The 4868-nt window shown below is 36.9% G+C and overlaps 1 pseudogene; it reads right to left on the reverse strand.

Annotated features, from left to right (window-relative positions):
• Window positions 1-1273: 1273 nt before the first annotated feature.
• Window positions 1274-2871, reverse strand: LOC132562513 (serine/threonine-protein kinase MRCK alpha-like; annotated as a pseudogene).
• Between the last annotated feature and the right edge of the window lie 1997 nt (window positions 2872-4868).

The raw sequence follows: 4868 nt of genomic DNA on the forward strand, positions 1-4868 counted from the left end.
TCATCAAAACATATAATTGATATTATCCGGTTGGTTAATTAATATCACCTAGGAGTCATTACCATACAACATCAATTGACGTTCCCTGTAAGGACAATATTCAAGGGAAAACTGACAGCACTGACAGGATATGACCTCGAATGAAAATGAATAGGGTCATATGAGTTATAATTAGAAATAAGAAACTTCACATTTTGAGTTATAATTGGCAATAACTATTCAAATCTCATGTTTCCTGTTCGTTTACAAGTGTAAGAAAAAAGATTGAATCAGCATGACCTCTCCCTCACAGAAAAGATTCATTGTTTTTTAAATACAGCTGTTTTGACCCTTAAGGAAGCGACCACTACAGCTCTTGTATAGTACTGTACCACAGTTCAAAATTACCATTCTTCAATATAGACTTGAAAGGAACAAAGTATGAATGATAACTCAAAATGTAAAATGTAATGAGGTGATTATACAATGTATCATTGTACTTGTTAACAGATTAGTAAATAAGTAATAAAAATATTCAAACTACACATATATCTTAAAACACATCCATATAACTTGATACCAGGTTTTCTTCAAACATTGTGTTTCTAACACATACACACACAATTTGTATTAAGGTAAACCTAGTTTTCTCTCCCCGTCAGTAATTTTTTTATTTATGGTAAATTTTATACTGGAATGCCGTTCTGTAAGAATAACATTGTTTGCCAACGATACTTCAATAACACATTTATAGTATCCGACAATTTATATTTTAATATGAGTATGGCCTTGGCTAATGCATAATGACATTTCAAAATGCTAAATGACTAATTTATAATTTGATTCAATTCTACTATATTGTGTGATTCTTTGCAAGAATTCCGAAACGCTGTAATGAATGCTGTTGTCATACGAACTATCGTCATCACTCAGACACTTGGCACAGGATACTCGGCACTTCTAAGGTAAATTGATACTGTTCAAACTTCTACATCACCTAGACTCAACACACCGCCATTGTAAAGGCATCAATATTTCAAATCAACCTAGTGTAATGTTGCGTTGTTGTATGGATTACAGAATCTCATAATTATAACAAATTAACTATCGATACAGCAGTAACTCGTCAAAGCTTCAAACAAGTAGCTTAATGCTAACAATAATTTCTTTAAAAAATAGACATAAATTTCGATTTCCAAAAATGTAAATCTATTGTTAACACATAATATACAGCATATGAACACTTAATTCTCGGAAGATTCTACGCGAACTTTATCACAAACGTCACTTCCGTTTATTGCGTGCAGATAGTGCGTTCATTGAACGTCTCTGACCGGAAGGGATCCATGTTTTGTCCTTGGTTATCGCGGGAAGGGCCTGTTGTGATGCCTTAACACTATTTGGGACAGACGCCCTTGTTGGAGGTTTAAGTGTACCCGGGCCTGCGTTCACATTGCTGAACCTAGCAGTCTGTGAGCCTTGAGTAGGCTTAGGATACTGATTCACGTCCAGCTGTTCCCTGTGACTAGCTCGGGTGGCTACATGCTCGTGTGCATGTGACCTGTTATTTAACAAAATGTCCTTAATATCTCTGACGTCATTAGATATTTCTTTGTTTTGTTCGCGAAGATTTCTCATCTCCTCGTACTGCTGTTTCATCACTTCACGCATGCGCTCTACTTCCTGACGCATAGCTCGCGAGGCTTTTTCCAGTTCATCGCGGAATTTCAAGTTCATTTCACTTTTTTCGAATTCTAAAATCTTGATCTTCTTATTTTGTTGTTCCATGACATTTCTTGCGCGTATCAATTCCGACTCCATAGAATTTAGCTTATCTTTCATTGTTACGAGTTCGTGTTTGAGCTTTCTTATTTCCTCGTTCTGGTGTTTGTATACAGTATCGGATTCTAGTTGTCGTTTTACTTCCTTCAGTTTACCGACTTTCTTGGTGAGTTTATCAGCATAGTCCTCCGTTTGCTGCACAAGATCACGAAGTCCATTAATTTCCTCCATTTTAGCAGATATTTGTTCGTCCTGGTCTTCTCTTTCCTGTACAAGTACGTCGATCCTCTCCTCCCGATTAGTGATCGAGCCCCTCAGCTCGGCTATCTCCTCCTCCTTTTGCTGCAACGCTCTCTCCTTCTCCGTGATCATGTTCTTCTTCTCTTGCTCGTGTTGTTTAGCCTCAACATCTATTCTGATCCTCAGCGTCTCAATTTGATGTTCAAGCGTTTTGTTAACGTTTATGACCGTTTCCAACACTCCCATGGCCTCGGGAGGGACATTGAAAGCACCAAACGGTTCCCCAGGGTCGGTCATATCCCCCGTCGACGGACGGGAACTTGTCATTGGTGAAGATAACGTGCTTTGGGACAAGGTCTGTGTTGTGATTTCGATCTCCGGTATGCGAGTCGTCATCCCCTTTCCATGTATTCCAAATTCTTCATCCTGTAAGTGAAACAACGCTGTATGTTTAAATACTTATAGTAAGTATTCGTTAACATAATTTCGAAACTTAAATCCTAAAAGAGTATCTAGTTCATTAATACCGATACTAGTAAGAAAACCCATCTTTACATTATTCATCAATGTTATCTCGCTTACCCGTTTGTGATCCATGCTGAGGTCTTGTCGGGATGGCAGAACTTGACCCCCGCTTGCCATTTTAGGACCTGTAAACAATTAAAGATCCAATTTATAAAATCATTCCATATTATGGCCAATGCATAAATGATAACTGATTGTCAAAATCTTGTTTAAAGTCTCCAAAATTTGGCATGTATGCCATTTCTACCTACCACGGTAATTGTAAATGCAGTGATATATCTCTGTGAAGTGGACTCCATGACTTGCCCTGTGTCCAGTTAGGACTATCCCGATAGACACAGACATGGGACAAGACCTCCGATAGCCCCAACTAACCGAACTTCATTTGTCATGTGCTTAAGTTTACACTGAAATTCTAATTCAACTATCCTGTAATCGAGGTCATGAACCCTGCTCCATTCAGAGAGTTAACCTCACTTACCTATGTGTCTAAAAGTAGATATTATACTATATTAGATCAAGTGTTCTTTTTGTCGTAAAAGGTCAAGTGGAGTTAATCCTGTTGCGTCATGTATGATACATATTTGTTGTGTTGCGGGTTTGTAACAGTATACCATATAGACACTGCCACACAGCAATCTCCAACTAAGCATACCCAGGAATAACATTGAAATGATGCAGTTGTACAATAGTTTTATTACAACATGCACTATGTAAGTAACGTTCTCGAAAACGGTAGTCATACACAGCCAATCCCACATTGTTTTACAAACTTTACAGGTGTCTAACAGACGCGAAAGAAACATTACTAATGTTAATCGCAGCAGTTTATATCCTATTGTTGTGGGTGTTAATGACTGGATTATCCAGTAGCTTAGTGTCAGTTTGTGTATAAACTGACGTTATACTGTATACTAATACTTCAAACGAATAGACAATGTCACGGAACATTTCAGATAAATAACAGTATCTTAACATCTACAGTATCAAGCCAGTATAATGCTAAACATCAACATTCTTATATCAAGGTTACTGCCTTCGCAGTATCTTTATTGAAAGAAATGTGTAAAAATTAAGGGTTGTGATAACTACAACGTAATTTTACAGCTACATTAAAACCTTCCTCAAAATAGCAACCGAATTTGTGATAATGAAACGATACTCACATCGCATCAAAATATCAAGTTTAATAATAATATATTTAATCTGGAAATCATTCTTATAACTCTGCCAGTCAATAACTGACTGAATAAATACAAAAGACACACAAGTGAACAGCACCTTTGATAAAATTATAGTAGAGCCAAACAAAGAATTAAACTGCAACAAAAAACTGTTTCTTCCTTCAAGGACTTGTCAGTGATGAAAAGGCCTGAATCTTAAACCTAAGAGAATACTAAAGAACATCAAACGTGATTGAACGAAATGTCGAAATCGGGATGGGAAGGTGCACTAGCCCCATGATTCAGTAAATGTCGTATGTCTGACAACTTATGAAATGTCGAAATCGGGATGGGAAGGTGCACTAGCCCCATGATTCAGTAAATGTCGTATGTCTGACAACTTATGAAATGTCGAAATCGGGATGGGAAGGTGCACTAGCCCCATGATTCAGTAAATGTCGTATGTCTGACAACTTATGAAATGTCGAAATCGGGATGGGAAGTTGCACTAGCCCCATGATTCAGTAAATGTCGTATGTCTGACAACTTATGAAATCGTTGTACGAGTAAAATCGTTATACCAAAGTATTGACAACAAATAAATTACTAAATAACCACTCAACTCTGAGCTATAAATATTGTAGTATTGACAACAAATAAATTACTAAATATAGAGTCAACTCCAGCCTATAAATAGAAGGAGGAAGATCCCATATATCAATCAAATAAAGACAACATATACTACCACATCACGCTAAGCAGAAAGCTTTGTTTAAAAGTAAAGGCCGATCTATACCAATCTAACAAATATAACGATTGAAGTAGTCCATAAATTTCGTGCGATTTCAGACAGACGTATATCTGAAAGTAAGACTGATGTCTGAAAGTTACCTTACTTGTAAATCTGTTTAAATTTTGACTCGTATAAATAAAATGTCGAGTAACCATTAAGAGGAACACAATTTGGGCATCAAAATGGAAAACCCGAGGGGCAAGGTTTAGTACTCAACATGCACGAAACGTTTGAAAACTGCTACAATTTGTACTTTTGGAATGAAAAGCAGGAAGAATTGTGAAGGGCCATTTTACTATAAATGTCTTGTGATATAGGAGAACCTCAATCAGAAGAAAAACTTTGGAACACTGAGGAGGGATCGGATCATGTCAGAAATAATGGTA

This window comes from Ylistrum balloti, unplaced genomic scaffold, assembly GCF_031769215.1.
Source record: "Ylistrum balloti isolate Yb309-2 unplaced genomic scaffold, AGI_CSIRO_Ybal_v1 Utg371442, whole genome shotgun sequence".
Lineage (NCBI taxonomy): Eukaryota > Metazoa > Mollusca > Bivalvia > Pectinida > Pectinidae > Ylistrum > Ylistrum balloti.